Here is a 19812-nt window from a genome sequence, read left to right on the forward strand (position 1 = left end):
TACCGGCTTTATTATTGCTCTTGCTCTCCGAAAATACCGAAGTTACACGAAGTGGCTATGTTAGGCACCAATACAAGGTGCTCTCACTGTTAAGGTCGTTGATAATGTTACTATCATAGTTACTTAGCCGGTAATAATGAATGATCTGTCAGTTGTTGTGTTGTGGTACTACCTCTTTGAATTGGTCTAAACAGCACTTACAACAACAAAAGATAAATCATCTTGCATGTTTAGTGTTTTGGTTCATTCAAACATTCGTTTGTTCATATAGCTAAAGGTGTACTTTTGATGATCATTTAGTCGCGTTCAGAACGTTAATCGGTGAAGTTCACGGGTAACGGCTTAACGATCATTTTTGTTTTTTGTATTGTAAACAAACTTTAAGGATTTCCTAGTGCGGAAGAAATCAATTAAAAGCAAATTATAGTTTTATAAAAAAAAAATAAAAATATATACAATAGTAATAATATAATAAAAACCAAATAGATAATTGAAGTGATAATTATTATATCAGTTTTTTTATGAATTTGTGTATGATTATACAAAGAAGGGAAAAAGACGAACAAGATAAATGAAATAAAACGTCACTTTAAAAACAAAAGATAAGGAACTTCAAACAAACGAATTTATAACGGATATCCAAGATAAAATATATCATATATAACCAAAATACACATCTTGGTTATAACGTTTATAGCATACCAGTCAATCTAGTGAATACGCCAAAACGTAATACCAAAACAAGGTAATCTATCTTTTATTCACGCGCTATTCCTGCCTATCTGGTTTCGTATGGTGTAAAGTGGAAATCCCCAAAAAGGTAATGCTCTAGTATTTAAGCGTCCGTAATGTAAACGTCCTTCAACTTATGTTAGTTCTTATGTTGGATATTGTGATCACTGATTGTAACGGCTTATGCTAGGTATTTGGGTAAGAATGTTCTGGTTTTCTAGTGTGGCTATTTCCATGATGTCAACAAAACCAAATAAGAAATATGTTAATAATCCTTAGTTCGTTCTCATTCCTACTCCGGGATTTAAATCATTTAGCTTTTATAAAAGTTTACTAATTTGGAAGTTGGATTACAAAACCTATAAATTCGTTCTAAGAGGCTATAAAAGAGCATAGATTAACTAAATAAACAGAAAAAAGCTATTTTTATTCTACTAAAAAACTATTTGTATGTAGTTAAATTTTATTATTTTTTTCGAAATTTTCCACAGCCCAACATTATCTTAAACAAAAAGAAGAAAGAAGAAAAAGAAGAAAAATTCCACAGCCCAACATTATCTCAAACATTTAACATATGAACTACAAAAAGAAGAAAATGCTCGTACGATTTCCAAAAATAGTAAGAATACACTGAAAAAAATCCGCAGTTAAACTAATGCTATATTTAACTTATTTTAAGTTAAAAACATTATTTGTTTATAGTTACATTTTATTATTTTCGAAATTTTCCATAGTTTAATCAAATTTTACTTTTTTTTAAGTATGTCTCAGTATGAACGAAGCTTGGATATAAAGTTCAATGACCGTGCAAATAAGTTCAATATAAACTAAAGCAGAACAATTTTCGTACGATTCTTGTGTTGTTAAAATGGCCCTGATTTGGCACCAATGATTTTTGTCTTTACTTTTAATTCATTTGTTCTTCTATGAGAGGGTGTAATTTCATGAAGCGCAGTTAAAAAATACACAAGGTCATTAAATTTTCCACTTTGTGGAAATCTCAAATAGTGGACTTAATTTTAATTCAATGTTTTCATTAAACAGTTTACTCTGTATCCCAGCAAAAAAAGCGTCGCCAAAAAAGTAGTGAAAATGTTCTTTTTTGATCCGGAAGTGGTGCAAAATTGGCGCAGAAGCGATGATTTTAACATGGGCTTGTCATAGGACGGATGTCCACCATTTTAACAGCCGTTGCACTGAATTTGTATCACTTCTTAAGGTGTGATGCGAATCCAGTGATTTGGATGTGAATAAAAAAATTTTTTGATATTTTGACGAATAAATAATTTTTAAAATTGTTTATGATTTTTAATGCATTATAACGCTTGTGTGGAACGTTTGACATCAAATATTTAAAAAAAATCGCAATTTTTCTAGAAAGAATTTAGTTTTTTTTCGGCAAAATTTAAATAATTTGCACTATTTTATTAATTTTTAATCTGTTTTTAACCCATTTGAAACAATAAAATTTTAAATTTCCCATTAAAAATATGAAAAAAGCGAGTTATAAAAAATTGACTCGAATGAACTTCCTCTGCAGTTAAAATAAAGAACATCTTTGGGAGGACATTTTTGGAAGTGCTTTTAAAGTTGTGCCTTAAGAAGAACTGCCAAATTTTTTTGCTGGGATATAATTACGAAAGGATTTGAGCTAAATTTTGTATGATAGTTAAAGGGCACACACTAACATCACGTACCAAATTTTAATCAAATCGAATGAAATTTGCTAGGCAAGTAGGTTATACCTAAGACTGGTCCGATATGGCCCATTTTCAATACCAACTGACCTACATCAACAATAGGAAGTGTAATTTCAACAGACAAACGGACGAACAATGCTAGATCACCTCAAAATTTCACCTCGATGCAGAATTCGTATACTCTACGGGGTCTGAGATACGGTTGCCACAATTGGTAGAATTCTACCAAATATGGTTGATTTTTAATTTTGAGAAAATTTTCTATAGAAATAATATTTTGAGGTAATTTTCTTTAGAAATACAATTTTAAATAAATTTTCTATTGAAATGAAATTTTGTTAAATTTTTCCATAGAAATACAATTTTGAGAAATTTTTCTATAGAAATAAAATTTTTACAAAAATTTCCATAGAAATAAAATTTTGACAAAATTTTCTATAGAAATAAAATTTTGACAATATTTTCTATAGAAATAAAATTTTGACAAAAAAAATCTAAAGAGATAAAATTATGAGAAATTTTTCTATAGAAATAACATTTTGAGAAAATTTTGTATAGGAATAAAATTTTCTATAGAAACAAAATTTTGGAAACATTTTCTATAAAAATAAAATTTTGAGGAAAATTCCTGTAGAAATAAATATTGGAAAATTTTCTTTAGATATTAAGTTTTAAGAATTTTTTTTTTAGAAATAAAATTTTCTTTAGAAATAAGATTAAAAAAAAGATACTATAGAAATAAAATTTTGTGAAAATTTTCTTAAGAAACAAAATTTTGAGAAAATTTTTTTATAGAAACAATATTTGAGAAATTTTTTATAGAAATAATATTTTGATAAAATGTTCTTTAGAAATACATTTTTGAGCATATTTTCTAGAGAAATAAAATTTTCTTTGGAAATATAATTTAAAAATTTAAAAAAAAAATTTAAAAAAATTTCTATGGAATAAAATTTTGAGAAAAATTTCTATAGAAATAAAATTTTGAGAAAATTTTCTTTAGAAATAAAATTTTAAAAAATTAAAAAAAAAATCTATATAAATAAAATTATGATAAATTTTTCTATAAAAATAAAAATTTTGAGAAAATTTTGTATAGAATAAAATTTTCTATAGAAACAAAATTTTAAGAATTTTTTTTTATAAAAATACAATTTTGAGAAAATTTTCTATAAAAATAGTTTAAAAAAAAATCTGTGGAAATAAGATTTTAAAAAAAATTTCTATAGAAATAAAATTTGGAAATTTTTTTATGTAAATACAATTTTGAGGACATTTTCTATAGAAATAAAATTTTCAGAAAAATTTTCCATAAATTCAAAAGTATCAAAGTCCATTATGAGTAAGTTCTCCCATTTTGTAGAAGTAGTAACTTTCCCTTGTTGGCGCAAGGTAAAATCATTAAAACATTTCATAAAATTTTTTTGAGAACATTTTTTATTGTTGGGTTTAATGAACTGCCTGAATTTATTCTGATAATTGGTTGATAGTTTTGCTGCAAGTAGAGGATGCTGATGAGGAATGTGGTAATTCCGAAACGTGCGTCCATCAAACCATCTTGCAGTCTATAGGGCTTTGCCCAAATAAATTGTCAAATATTCTTTTCCTCTGTTGGTTAAGCTACACTTGTAGTTTAGTCAATGTATGGTCTTAAGCTGAAATCAAAAAACAAAACAAAACAACAACAATGATGAAATAATGTTTTGATAAAATTTTCTTTAGAAATAAATTTTTGATTTTTCTATAAAAATAATTTAAAAAAATCTGTGGAAATAAAATTTTAAAACAATTTTCTATAGAAATAAAATTTTGAAAAATTTTTTTATGGAAATACAATTTTGAGAAAATTTTCTATAAAAATAAAATTTTCAGAAAAATTCTCCATAAATTCAAAAGTATCAAAGTCCGTTATGAGTAAGTTCTCCCATTTTGTAGAAGTAGTAACTTTCCCTTGTTGGCGCAAGGTAAAATCATTAAAAACTTTAAAAATATTTTGGGAAAATTTTTTATAGAAATAATATTTTGATAAAATTTTCTTTAGAAATACATTTTTGAGCATATTTTCTATAGAAATAAAATTATAAAAAAAAATTGAATAACATTTTTAGAAAATTTTCTATAGAATAAAATTTTTAATTTTTTTTAAATTTCTTTTGAAATAAAATTTTAAAAATTTTAAAAACATCTACAGAAATAAAATTATGAGAAATTTTTCTATAAAAATAAAATTTTGAGAAAATTTTGTATAGAATAAAATTTTCTATAGAAATAAAATTTTGAGAAAATTTTTTATAGAAATACAATTTTGAGAAAATGTTCTATAAAAATAATTTTAAAAAATCTATAGAAATAAAATTTAAAAAACAATTTTCTATAGAAATAAAATTTTGGAAATTTTTTTTTATAGAAATACAATTTTGAGAAAATTTTCTATAAAAATAAAATTTTCAGAAAATTTTCTATAGAAATAAAATTTTCGGAAAAATTTTCCATAAATTCAAAAGTTTCAAAGTCCGTTATGAGTAAGTTCTCCCATTTTGTAGAAGTAGTAACTTTCCCTTGTTGTCGCAAGGTAAAATCATTAAAACCTTTAAAATTCGACCCAATGTTTAGTTTTGTTAGTTAACCTTGGGAATTTTACCACCCAATTACAATTCAAGAGATATATCAAAAAAATATATCGCTAATAGGAGAGATCAGAATATGTAATATTGCAAATACTGGAAAAAAACAAATAAAAAACATTTTTCAATCGTTTATATGGGATCCAATTTTGCAGGACAATTACAAAGCATATACTGACATCACGTGCAAAATTTCAACCGGATCTGGAACTTAAATGTGGGGACAGGTTTATATGGTGCTTCATATAATTATTGACCGTTTTGGACCAATTTCTCAAGGTTGTTAGACATAATATCACGTACCAAATTTTAGCCGAATCGAATGAAATGTGCCCATACGACTCCGGAAGTAAAATCTGGGGGTCGGTTTATATGACTATGCCTACAAGGGTCCGATATGGCCCATTTGCAATTTGCATCCGACTTTCATCAATAACACCTATTTGTGAAAACATTTAAGTTGATAACTTGTTTCGTTAGGAAATTAGTGTGAACCGACTAAGAATTTCACCACAACCCAGAATATACATTTTTTTTTTTTGGGTTTGAGACGAATATTTTAATTAGTTACAAACGGTATGACAAAGTTATAATGCCTATTATAATATTTATAATAGGCTTTGTTCTTTGTGATTTTTTTTTTTAACGTGTAAAAAAAATATTTATGTCATTTGTTGCCATTGTGCAATATTTCACAAGACGAATTCCTATTTGATTTGATTTCAAAATATTTATTTGACGAATGCAGTTCTAACCTTTTATTTAAACAATTCCGAAAATCGCAACATACTGCTAAAAGTTACTCAAGAACTGCCATGCAAGTGGCAAATATGCTTTTGCGGTTAAGTCAATACCAGACTGATGCCATTATGTTTAAGAGAGGTACAAGTAAATAATTAATGGCTTAAATAACTCGTTATAGATTAAATTGCTGCGAAGGCAACAAACGAATATATTCCAGCGAACTCCAGCGATTTCAACTCAGATTTCCATCTGATGGAATGTAAAGCGGAGCAAACATGGAAGTAAAATACGGGCATTTCGTCATGTTCTATGCCACCCATGGGACAGTGAGTTTGTTTTAAACAAAGCTAAAAATATGGGTATCATCAAACACCTTTACGATTTTATTTTTTTTATGTTGGCTCAATGTCAAAGTGGGACAGTTTTTAAAATGAAAAAGAGTATGGGGGTAGGTTTTAGTTTTCATGTTAAAATCGTATAAAAAATATAACGATCGAGAATTATCCCTTGAATGAAGTTTGAACATTTTTGAACCATTTTTGGACCTTCTTGTCTGTCATAGCAAACCCAATTGTAGCTACTAGCTAGCCACCACATTTTTATTGCAATGTCCGTCCGAATGTTGAATGAAGGCTTGATTTTTTTGTTTGAAGCACTCTAACCTATATGCATACTGGTGCAATGGTTAGCATGGCCGCCTTGCATACACAAGGTCGCGGGTTCGATTCCTGCTTCGACCGAACACCAACAAGTTTTTCAGTAATGCTGGTGACATTTCTGAGGGTTTCAAAGCTTCTCTAAGTGGTTTCACTGGAATGTGGAACGCCGTTCGGACTCTGCTATAAAAAGGAGGTCCCTTGTCATTGAGCTTAACATGGAATCGGGCAGCACTCAGTGATAAGATAGAAGTTCACCAATGTGGTATCACAATGGACTGAATAGTCTAAATGAGCCTGATACATCGGGCTGCCACCTAACCTAACCTAACCTATATGCATACTGACAATAATAACCCAGTAAAAATGGTGGTTTGTGATTCGGATGTACTGAAATTTCGATTGGTCCCAATGTATTTAACATCTGCTTATCATAGGATGGAATTACTTCGATTCCTTTGCATTGCCTTACCAGTTATGCTTCGACTGAAAACTAAGGAAATACACCAAAGCCATTCGTTGATGCGTACTGAGTGCGATGTTTCAAGTCCTGTTTCAAAACCCATGGCCTGTAACCGAATATTTTCCTAGGTCTTCAATAGTGTTTTAAGAATATTTCCCGAACATATGTTTTCTGTATTTTTACCGATTCAAATTTTACCGATCAAAATTTTATCTCTATAGAATTTTTTTTTTTTTAACTTTATTTCTATAAAAAATTTTGTCGAAATTTTATTTTTATAGAAATTTTTGTCAAAAGTTGTTTTCTAGAGAAAATATTGTCAAAATTTTATTTCTATAGCAAATTTTGTCAAAATTGTATTTCTATAGAAAATGTTTTCAAAATTTTATTTCTATAGAAAATTTTGTCGAAATTTTATTTCTATAGAAAAATTTGTCAAAAATTGTTTCTGTAGAAATTTTGTTAAAATTGTATTTCTATATATTTTTTTTAGTTTTATGTCGTTAGAAATTTTCTAAAAGCTTTATATCTGGAAAATTTTGATATAGAAAATTTTGTCAAAATTTTATTTCTATAGAAAATTCTGTCAACAATTTATTTCTATAAAAAATTTTGCCAAAATTTTATTTGTTTAGATTTTTTTGTCAATATTTCTATTTCTAGAAATTTTTGGTATTGAAAATTTTGTCAATATTTTATTTTTATACAAAAGTTTGTCAAAGTTTTATTTCTATAGAAAATTTTGTTAACATTTTATTTCTATCGAAAATTTTGTCAAAATTTTATTTTTATTGAAAATTTTGTTAAAATTTTATTTCAATAGGATTTTTTTCAATATTTAATTTCTAGATAATGTTGTCAAAATTTTATTTCTAGAAAATTTTGTCAAACTTTTAATTTTATAAAAAATTTTGTTTCCATAGACATTTTTGTCAATAATAACCCAGTAAAAATTTTATTTCTGTAGAAAATTTTTCAAAATTTTATTTTTATTTTTTTTTTTTTTTAATTTTATGTCGTTGGAAATTGTTTAAAAACTTTATATCTGGAAAATTTTGGTATACAATTTTTTATAGCAAATTTTGTCAAAATTTTATTTTATAGAAAAGTTTGCCGCAGTTTTATTTCTATAGCAAATTTTGTCAAAAGTTTATTTCTATAGAAAATTTTGTCAACATTTTATTATAGCCTGCGCCACACTGTGGAACAGGGTATTATAAGTTAGTGTATATGTTTGTAACACCCAGAAGGAGACGAGATAGACACATGGTGTCTTTGGCAATAATGCTCAGGGTGGGTCCCTGAGTCGATATAACCATGTCCGTCTGTCCGTTTGTCCGTCCGTCCGTCCGTCTGTCAGTGAACACATTTTTGTGATCAAAGTCTAGGTCGCAATTTAAGCCCCATCGCCTTCCAATTTGGCACATGTTCCTAATTTGGGTTAGAATAGAACCCTATTGATTTTGGAAGAAATCGGTTCAGATTTAGATATAGCTCCCATATATATCTTTCGCCCGATATGCACTAATATGGACCCAGCAGCCAGAGTTTTATACCGATTTGCTTGAAATTTTGTATAAACATAACACTTAGTCGTATAGTCAAGTGTGCAAAATTTGATTGAAATCGGTTCAGATTTAGATATAGCTTCCATATATATCTTTCGGCCGATATGGACTTATATGGCCCCAGAAACCAGATTTTTGGCCGAATTTGGTTGAAATTTTGCACAAGGAGTACAATTGGTAGTATAGTCATGTGTGCCAAATTTGATTGAAATCGGTTCAGATTTAGATATAGCTTCCATATATATTTTTCGCCCGATATAGACTTATATGGCCCCAGAAGCCAGAGTTTTGACCCAATTTGGTTGAAATTTTGCACTAGGAGTAAAATTAGTAATATAGTCATGTGTGCCAAATTTGATTGAAATCGGTTCAGATTTAGATATAGCTCCCATATATATCTTTCGCCCGATATGGACTACTATGGTCCTAAAAGCCAGAGTTTTGGCCCAATTTGGTTAAAATTTTGCACAGGGGGAAGATCTAGCATTGTAGCTATGCGTGCCAAATTTGGTTGAAATCGATTCAGATTTAGATATAGGTCCCATATATATCTTTCGCCCGATATGCACTTATATGGACCCAGAAGCCGGAGTTTTATCCCGATCAGCTTGAAATTTTGCACAAGGAGTACAATTGGTAGTATCATGTGTGCCAAAGTTGATTGAAATCGGTTCAGATTTAGATATAGCTTCCATATATATTTTTCGCCCGATATGGACTTATATGGCCCCAGAAGCCAGAGTTTTGGCCCAATTTGGTTGAAATTTTGCACTAGGAGTACAATTAGTAGTGTAGTCACGTGCGCTAAATTTGATTGAAATCGGTTCAGATTTAGATATAGCTCCCATATATATGTTTTTCTGATTTCGACAAAAATGGTCAAAATACCAACATTTTCCTTGTTAAATCGCCACTGCTTAGTCGAAAAGTTGTAAAAATGACTCTAATTTTCATAAACTTCTAATACATATATATCGAGCGATAAATCATAAATAAACTTTTGCGAAGTTTCCTTAAAATTGCTTCAGATTTAAAAGTTTCCCATATTTTTTTTACTAAAATTGTGTTCCACCCTAGTGCATTAGCCAACTTAAATTTTGAGTCTATAGATTTTGTAAAAGTCTATCAAATTCTGTCCAGATCGAGTGATATTTAAATGTATGTATTTGGGACAAACCTTTATATATAGCACCCAACACATTTGACAGATGTGATATGGTATCGAAAATTTAGATCTACAAAGTGGTGCAGGGTATAATATAGTCGGCCCCGCCCGACTTTAGACTTTCCTTACTTGTTTTTATAGAAAATTTTGTCACAATATTATTTCAATAGGATAGTTTTTCAAAATTTTATTTCTTTAGATTTTTTTTTCAAAATTTTATTTCAAGAACATTATGTCAAAATTTTATTTTTATAGAAAATTTTGTTTCCATATACATTTTTGTCAAAATTTTATTTCTATAGAAAATTTTGTCAAATTTTTATTTCTATAGAAAATTTTGTCAAAACTTTAATTCTATAGAAAATTTTGCCAAAGTTTTATTTCTTTGCATTTTTTGTCAATATTTCTATTTCTAAAAATTTTTGGTATAGCAAATTTTGTCATAATTTTATTTTTATAGAAAAGTTTGCCAAAGTTTTATTTCTATGGCAAATTTTGTCAAAACTTTATTTCTATAGAAAATTTTGTCAACATTTTATTTTTATTGAAAATTTTGTCACAACATTATTTCAATTAGATTTTTTTTCAAAATTTATTTCTTTAGATTTTTTTTTTTGGAAAATTTTATTTCAAGAAAATTTTGTCAAAATTTTATTTCTAGAAAATTTTGTCAAAATTTTGTTTCCATAGACATTTTTGTCAAAATTTTATTTCTGTAGAAAATGTTGTCAAAATTTTATTTGTATAGAAAATGTTGTCAAATATTTAATTCCGTAGAAAATTTTGCCAAAATTTTATTTCTTTAGATTTTTTGTCAATATTTCTATTTCCAGAAACTTTATTTCTATAGAAAATTTTGTCAACATTTTATTTTAATAACAAATTTTGTCAAAATTTAATTTCAATAGGATGTTTTTTTTTTAATTTTATTTCTTTAGATTTTTATTTTCAAAATTTTATTTTTATATAAAATTTTGTTTCCATAGACATTTTCGTCAAAAAATTTTTTTTTGTGTAGAAAATTTTGTCAAAATTTTATTTTTATTGAAAATTTTGTTAAAATTTTATTTCAATAAAATTTTTTTTTTCAAAATATAATTTTTAGAAAATTTTGTCAAAATTTTAGTTCTAGAAAATTTTGTCAAACTTATTTTATTTTTATATAAAATTTTGTTTCCATAGACATTTTTATCAATAATAACCCAGTAAAAAATTTTATTTCTGTAGAAAAATTTCTTAAATTTTATTTCTGTAGAAAATTTTTCAAAATTTTATTGTCATTTTTTTTACTTTTATATCGTTGGGAATTGTTTAAAAACTTTATATCTGGAAAATTTTGTCAAAATTGTATTTCTATAGAAAATTTTGTCAAAATTTTATTTCTATAGAAAATTTTGTCACAATTTTATATCTATAGATACATTTGTCACAATTTTAATTCTATAGAAAATTTTGCCAAAATTTTATTTCTTTAGATTTTTTTTGTCAATATTTCTATTTCTAGAAATTTTTGGTATACCAAATTTTGTCAAAATTTTATTTTTATAGAAAAGTTTGCCACAGTTTTATTTCTATAGCAAATTTTGTCAAAACTTTATTTCTATAGAAAATTTTGTCAACATTTCATATCATTTCATATTTTTTCAAAATTTTATTTCTTTAGATTTTTTTTCAAAATTTTATTTCAAGAAAATTTTGTCAAAATTTTATTTCTAGATGAGAGAATGTTGCCAAAATTCTATTTCTTTGAAATTTTTGTAAATATTTCTATTTCTAGAAATTTTTGGTATAGAAAATTTTGTCAAAATTTAATTTTTGTAGAAAATTTTGTCAGAATTTTATTTCTATAGAAAATTTTGTCGAAATTTTATTTTTATAAAAAAATTTGTCAAAATTTTATTTCAATAGGATGTTTTTTTTTCAACATTTTATTTCTTTAGATTTTTATTTTCAAAATTTTATTTTTATATAAAATTTTGTTTCCATACACTTTTTTGTCAAAATTTTATTTCTGTAGAAAATTTTTTCAAAATTTTATTTCTGTAGAAAATTTTGTCAAAATTTTTGTTTCTATAGAAAATGTTTTCAAAATTTTATTTCTATAGAAAATTTTGTCAAAATTTTATTTCTATAGAAAATTTTGTCAAAATTTTATTTCTATAGAAAATGTTTTCAAAGTTTTATTTTTATAGATTTTTTTTTTCATTTTATTTCTATAAAGAATTTTGTCGAAATTTTATTTGTATAGAAAATTTTGTAAAAAGTTTGTTTCTATAGAGAGAGAAATAGTTTGCAAAACGTACCAAAACCTCAAGAATTTTACCAATTTACCAAACTGCAAAAAATCTTCCATTTTTGGTAGAATTCTACCAACTGTGGCAACCGTGGGTGCCTCCGTTCTCGCTATATGTTCATCTCACGTTTTAGGCGGTGTAGATTTCGATCAAATTTGGCCTTCACTTTGCTGATAATTTCTAGTGTTTTGATCGTTTTTTTAGTCTAAGGAAGAAATATAGCCACTTGTGGTTTTCCAGCCAAATATGAAGAACTCCCACTATCAAGTAAACATTTAAACACAAATTATTAATTTTCTTTTGATTAAAATATATTTATTTTTAAGAAAGTTATCCATAATATTGTGTAAATTGTATATTCTAAAATTAAGTTTGCCTAATCTTTAATATTAGGTGAGCATTTTTCCATTTTTCCATTTTTCAACATGCACAAGATTGTCATCCATTATTTGAAAGCTTCATATTAGTGCATACTATATCATCTTAGTTTCTCTACCGCCTTTACGGTATTACCGATAGCACATCCAATGGAACGCATATTAACATCTGTATGCTATATCTTAAATTGTATAAATTAATTATAGATCTAACATTTAAGTAAAATATTTTAACGTCAATAATATATGCATCTTCTACACTGAAAAAACAGTGAACCCACTACACGGTCGAAAAAGATTGTTTTTCATATGTTTGGGTGTACAAAATTATATATTTGGAACTCAAATTTTTTAACACAATATTTTTAAGTGCAAGCATATAATGTTCATAAACTAGCATCACATGTTTGGGACATATATGTTAATATGTTAGAACATATTATGTTTGGAACATAAAATGTTTGTAAATATCATATGCTTGGATGCAAACATATATTAATTTAGAAATAGCCTATAAACATGTATGTGTTTAGAAATAGAGACTTAGAGAGTAAGCTGCAAGTAAAAGAATGGAAGTAACCAATTGGCGCCTTAAAAATATATATACACAAGGAAAATTTCATTAAAAATTTTTCCTACCAGTGTATGCCTAAGGTGAAACATAATATATTTGAACAATGCAAACAATATTTTTTTTAGACGAATCGTGAAAATATATGTGCTTGAATGTGTTTGGGGTATATGTTACAGAAGCGATTTTTTACACTGAAAAAACATTGAACCCAACAGGAAGAAAACTTTTGATTAATATTAGAAAATTTTGAATAGTTTTAGAAATTTTTAACTAAACAGTATTACAAGCGCTGGCATCACGTCGATATTACAAAAAGAAGTAAATATTTTTCGACAAATTCAAGAAAATTTATTAGACATAAATAATTTTTTTCACTTTTTAAAGAAAATTTTGTAGTTTGAAGGAAACAATTGGAGTTGAAAATTGCAAGGATGTCTTTAGTGACATACGAAGTTCATGATGGACGCTGTTGTAGTAAAATTTACAAATTTTAAGAAATAATGAACTATTTTGTGAGAAGTACGAATTTAGTAAAACTTTTGACTTCATTTGTGTATAATTTTTTCCCGTCTTTTAGTTCATTTAACTAACGTACGCAAAAAATTATTAGAGTAAATGAAACTTTCTCCAAACATAATAATTTCATGAACTAAAATATAGTTAAATTGGCTTTAGTGAAATAGTGAGTTCACTTCTTTTTGAGGGTATTTTTTTTTTTTTTGAGGGTGTAGGAAGAACATTTTTGGTTACTTTTAGAAACTTTTGAATATTTTTTTGAAAACTTTAACTACACAGTATTTCAAACGTTGGCATCACGCCGATATCACAAAAAAAGTAAATATTTTTCGACAAATTCAAGAAAATTTATTAGACTTATATATTTTTTTTTTCAATTGATGAAGAAAAGTTTGTAGTTTGAAGGAAAAAATTCGAGTTCAAAATTGCAAGAATATCTTTAGTGGCATACGAAGTTCATGATGGACGCATTTGCAGTTTACAAATTTAAAGAAATAATGAACTATTTTGTGAGAAATAAGATGTTAGTAAATCTTTATGCTTAATATATGAATAATTTTTTCCCGTTTTTTAGTTAATTTAACTATCGTACTCAAAAAATTATTAGAGTAAATGAAACTTTTTCCAAACGTAATAATTCCATGAACTAAAATAAAATTAAATTGGCTTTAGTGAAATATAGAGTTCACTTTTTTTTTAGTGTATACCATTCTTTTAATCTTGAGACTTTGGTGACATTTGCACATCCACATGTTCATTTCGAATTTACACTAAATCAAATATTTAATTGACAAACCATTTTTACTAAATGATTTATTAACCAGATTCTCCAATGGTAATTATACAAAATCAAGTAAATGTCAATGAAATCAGATTACACGTTTTTCGATTTATTATCGACGACATTAACAGATATCCCATAATTCTTTTTAACACTTTGGGCCAATAATAAAAGTTGACATTAATACTAATACTGAATGTTTATGGCAATTTAATTTGGATCTTTTTTGTATTGTTAAGAAATGCCGAACTTGTTTCTTTATACTTAAAATTTACAAAAAAAACAATAAAAATTAAGCGTAGCATTTTAATATCTTAATAACAAGCCCATTTATACAGAGTCACATGATTGAAGTTTGGAATATAATTAGCATGGAGTAATAAGAATCATATACGATTGTTTAGCTTAAAAATCCATATCTGAATAATATTGTTGATGTAAATAAACGACACAATGGTTTAATTTTTAACGTTTGTTTTATTTTGTGCGTATCTAAAATCGTCGTTTACTTCATAACTGTCAATCTTTGGAACATGTGACGTACCAAGCTTACAAACGGAAATTTTGTTTTTATTCTTGGTTCTATAGTTTATAAACTACAAATAATATCATAGTTTTTGTTTTTGGTCTCAAAGTGTCCAAGGCCAGTCTTTATGGCATCTCCTATAAAAGTATACGGCATAATTATCACTATAAACGGTGCTATGTTCAGTCTATTTGAAGTTCATATACATATGAATCAGCAATTTTAATATTGATCTTAATTTGAAGATGCGTCTTGTTCGTTCTGAAATTCGGCCCTTCAACATGAGTGGTATAAAACGAGCCAATAAAGTCGGGTGGGGCCGACTATATGACACCCTAAACTACTCCTAACGAATTATTTTGGGGATATTATTAAAATAAGTTTGGGAAATAACCCTAACGTTTTAATTGTCAGATAACAGAAAGTAAATTGCAAATATCTTCTCTCGGGTTAATATTAAGTGAAAAAACTTCAACAATTAAGCTCCTATGTGGATAATATAGACGAGAAGATAGATATGTTCATAGTACGGTTTAACGTTAGCTAATGTAGCCCTAACGGAGCTTCATGAAAATGGGGGTAAATCTCGTACAATGTAGGTGATGCACCGCACTTTTATTCTAGATCCGTATTTAACCGTTAAATGCACACGATCACCAATTCCTCCGAAAAAAATATGTAATATACAAAATGGTAAAAAAAGAAAATTTTCATATCACATTTTTTTCAAAAAAATTCAGTACGCATTAACTAAGTTTTTAATTAAAAATAAATAATTTGATTTAAGTATAGATTAAAAATAATTTTACAATACACAGTTTGGTATAGATTCTGAGCCAAAAAAGCGGGGAATTGTAGCACACTTTTAAAACACAATTATCTTTTCAATTTGAGTTTTGCGTACTTGATTACAGAAAACAAATATTAATTTATTGTTTTTTTTTTCAGCTTTTTCTTCGTGTGCAATTAAAGTAATTTAAAAACGTGTGAATGACAACTTACATATCCAAATTCACCTCCTATTTTTGAACACGTTTCTTCTTCATAGTCAAGGTACAAAAAGTCAACAAATTTAAAGACGATTCCATTATTTTTGAAGAATTTTTCAGAATTATTGAAGACAAGTTGTCCTTAGTTAAACAAAAAATTCTTACATATGAAGACAACCAGTTGTAAGCATGGTTGCCACTCAAGCCAAAAATAATCTACCAAATTTTGGAAAAAAAAAATTTCAAAATTTTATTTCTATAGAAAACTTTCTAAAAATTTTATTTCTATAGAAAACTTTCTCAAAAATTTATTTCTATGGAAAATTTTGTCAAAATTCAAGCCGAACAAAATTAATAATCAGAATAAACATAAAATAGGTCAACAACACTCAAAAATATTTTTAAAAAATTTTATTTATATAAAAAAATTGTCAAAATGTTATTTCTATGGAAATTTTTGTTAAAATTTTATTTCTACAGAAAATTTTGTCAAAATTTTATTTCTATAAAAAAAGTTGTCAAAATGTTATTCCTATGATTTTTTCTTTAATTTTATTTCTATAGAAAATTTTGTCAAAATTTTATTTCCATTGAAAATTTTGTCAAAATTTTATTTCTATACAAAATTTTGTCAAAATTTTATTTCTATAGAAAATGTTGTCGAAATTTTATTTCTAAAGAAAATGTTGTCAAAATTTTATTTCTGTAGAAAATTTTGTCAACATTTTATATCTATAGAAAATTTTCTCAAACATTTATTTCTATTGAAAATGTTGTCAAAATTTTATTTCTATTGAAAATTTTGTCAAAATTTTATGTCTATACAAAATTTTATCAAAATTTTATATCTATAGAAAATTTTGTCAAAATTTTATTTCTATAGAAAATTTTCTCAAAATTTTATTTCTGCAGAAAATTTTCTCAATATTTTATTTCTATAGAAAATTTTAGCAAAATTTTATTTCCATAGAAAATTTTCTCAAAATTTTATTTCTATAGAATATTTTGTCAAAATTTTATTTCTGTAGAAAATTTTCTCAAAATTTTATTTCTATAGAAATATTTCTCAAAATTTTATTTCTATAGAAAATTTTGTCAAAATTTTATTTCTATAGAAAATTTTGTCAAAATTTTATTTCTATACAAAATTTTATCAAAATTTTATATCTATAGAAAATTTTGTCAAAATTTGATTTCTATAGAAAATTTTCTCAAAATTTTATTTCTATAGAAAATTTTGTCAAAATTTTATTTCTGCAGAAAATTTTCTCAATATTATATTTCCATAGAAAATTTTAGCAAAATTTTATTTCCATTGAAAATTTTCTCAAAATTTTATTTCTATAGAATATTTTGTCAAAATTTTATTTCTATAGAAAATTTTCTCAAAATTTTATTTCTATAGAAATATTTCTCAAAATTTTATTTCTATAGAAAATTTTGTCAAAATTTTATATCTATAGAAAATTTTGTCAAAATTTGATTTCTATAGAAAATTTTCTCAAAATTTTATTTCTATAGAAAATTTTGTCAAAATTTTATTTCTGCAGAAAATTTTCTCAATATTATATTTCCATAGAAAATTTTAGCAAAATTTTATTTCCATAGAAAATTTTCTCAAAATTTTATTTCTATAGAATATTTTGTCAAAATTTTATTTCTGTAGAAAATTTTCTCAAAATTTTATTTCTATAGAAAATTTTGTCAAAATTTTATTTCTATAGAAAATTTTGTCAAAATTTCATTTCTATAGAAAATTTTGTCAAAATTTTATTTCTATAGAAAATTTTCTCAAAACTTTATTTGTATAGAAAATTTTGTCAAAATTTTATTTGTATAGAAAATTTTGTCAAAATTGTATTTCTATGAAAATTTTCTCAAAATTTTATTTCTATAGAAAATTTGCTCAAAATTTTATTTCTATAGCAAATTTTGTCAAAATTTGTAAAACTGTAAAGTACCTCTTAGTTGGAGAGTAATATTGCAAATTATTAGCTACCAAAACATCAAGAATTCTACCAATCTATCAAACAGTAAAAAATCTACCATTTTTGGTAGAATTCTACCAACTGTGGCAACCGTGGTTGTAAGTCGAATCACTTAATCACTTACGGCCATTTTCATATAGCTCCGTTAGTCTTTAACTGGCAGTTAACAGAAAGAAAAATGGATATCTTTTCTCCGGTTAACTTTAACTGAAAAATTTTCAGCAGTTAAGTTTCTAACTGGCATATGGAATATATACGCAAGATGACAGATATGTAGATATCACGGTTTAAAAGTTCGTTAGCTAACGTAGCACTAACGGAGCTTCATGAAAATGGGGGTTAAACTAAAAATAAATTTAACTTATTTTTATTGCAAAAAAATATTTTTTTTTTTCGAAAATTTTCACAGCCCAAATAAATGTTGCTGGTTTAAGCAACGCTTTGCGGAAATCTCAAAATTTGGAATATAATTTAGTTCAATTTTCGTCCGAAATAGTTCATTTTTCTTACAAAAGAGTTTACTTTTTTCTATGTATGTGTTTTTGATCCGGGAGAAATTCTAAGACGATATTACTATGTCCGTCCAACTATTTGTCTGCTACAGCCTTCACTAATGGAGTTATCGTCCTGAAAACTGAGCCCCCGATTTGGGCCCTTGGACTTCTAGAAACCGTAGTTTTGTTTCAAATATGCCTGAATAGATATAGAAAACTAGTGGTATTTCAGGGTCACAAACAGGTTTGTAAAATATGCTACACTGAAAAAAAAGCATACTCGGTTCCAAAGATTTTGTCTTTACTTTAAAAAATTTGGTATTGGTTCCGAGCCAAAGAAGCGGAGAATACAAGTAAGGATACTTTTAAGACACAATTCTCTTTTAAATTTAGGTTTTGTGTACTTGCTTCTAGGAAGCAAATTTTAATTTTTTGCTTTCTCAGCTTTTTTTCTTCATATGCTATCAAAGTCCGTTTTTAAAGGAGTTAACGGCAACTTTATTTTCCAAATTAGGACTCGACTTCCAGTAGAAATTATGCTATGTTTGAAGTAAAAAGTTTATCGACTTTTGTACAAGGAAAATAACTTTATTTTAGTGAAATGCGTCTTCTATGCTAAGCAAAATTTGTATTCGTATTTTAAAGACATGAAATCTTTGACCTCACGACAATATTTTTTTTTCAGTGTATGTATCGTCCCATAATTTAAAATATAGACCAACCCGATTTGACTTTTTGGGCTTCTAGAAATTATATACCTAAAAATATTTTAAATCCATAAACAGATGTAGGAAATTTGGTACATATCGGTCCATGTTTTGATATAAGTTCTTCCAAAGGCACAACTTTAAAAGCACTCCCAGTGATGTTCTTTATTTTAACTACCCAGGAAGTTCTTTTAATTCAATTTTATATATCTTGATGTAATGGGTAATTTTATTTTATTTTATTTATTTTTTTTTTTTGTTTTTTTTTTTTCAAATAGGTTAAAAACAGAGTAAGAGTTAATAAAATGGTACAAATCATTTAAATTTTGTTGAAAATAATGCTAAATCCAATCTGGAAAAATTGTGCATTTTTGAAAATATTTGAGTTTAAACGTTTCCGACAAGCGTTAGAATTCATTAAAAATTATAAAAAAATTAAAAAAAGTATTTATTTGACCAAATATCACAGAATTATTTAATTTACATCCAAAACATTGAATTCGGATCACACCTAAAGAAGCGATGCAGATTCAGTACAACGGCTGCTGAAATGGAGGACTTCCATCCTATGACAAGCCCATGTTAAATTCATCGCTTCTGCGTCAATTTTGCACCACTTCCGGATCCAAAATGAACATTTTCATTACTTTTTTGGCGACGCTTTTTTTGCTGGGCTTGTTTGCAGGCATAGTTAGTACTACAGAAGATTACGTTGTACCTACTTTGAATAGGATCGATATATAAATAAGAGGATTTTGGCCAAATTTGTCCGATTTTTTTTTTGTTTTTTTTTTTATCCATTTCCACATTCATAATTGTGCTAAAGAAAACATTATTAAAACCTAATTTTAATAAAAATCAGTTCACAATTGCGACGGGAATCTTGGGAACAATAAATACATGGACAGACGGAC

At 26.3% G+C, this 19812-nt stretch overlaps 1 protein-coding gene across 1 annotated transcript in view; it reads left to right on the forward strand.

The window, feature by feature from the left end:
* Positions 1-254: 254 nt before the first annotated feature.
* Mco1 (Multicopper oxidase 1) overlaps positions 255-19812 on the forward strand; it is an 80680-nt gene continuing 61122 nt past the window's right edge. The window contains exon 1 of the mRNA XM_075300351.1: positions 255-820. The gene's annotated coding sequence lies outside the window, so the exon portion shown is untranslated. The remainder of the gene's footprint in view (positions 821-19812) is intronic.

This window comes from Haematobia irritans, chromosome 3 (genome assembly GCF_050003625.1).
Source record: "Haematobia irritans isolate KBUSLIRL chromosome 3, ASM5000362v1, whole genome shotgun sequence".
Classification (NCBI taxonomy): domain Eukaryota; kingdom Metazoa; phylum Arthropoda; class Insecta; order Diptera; family Muscidae; genus Haematobia; species Haematobia irritans.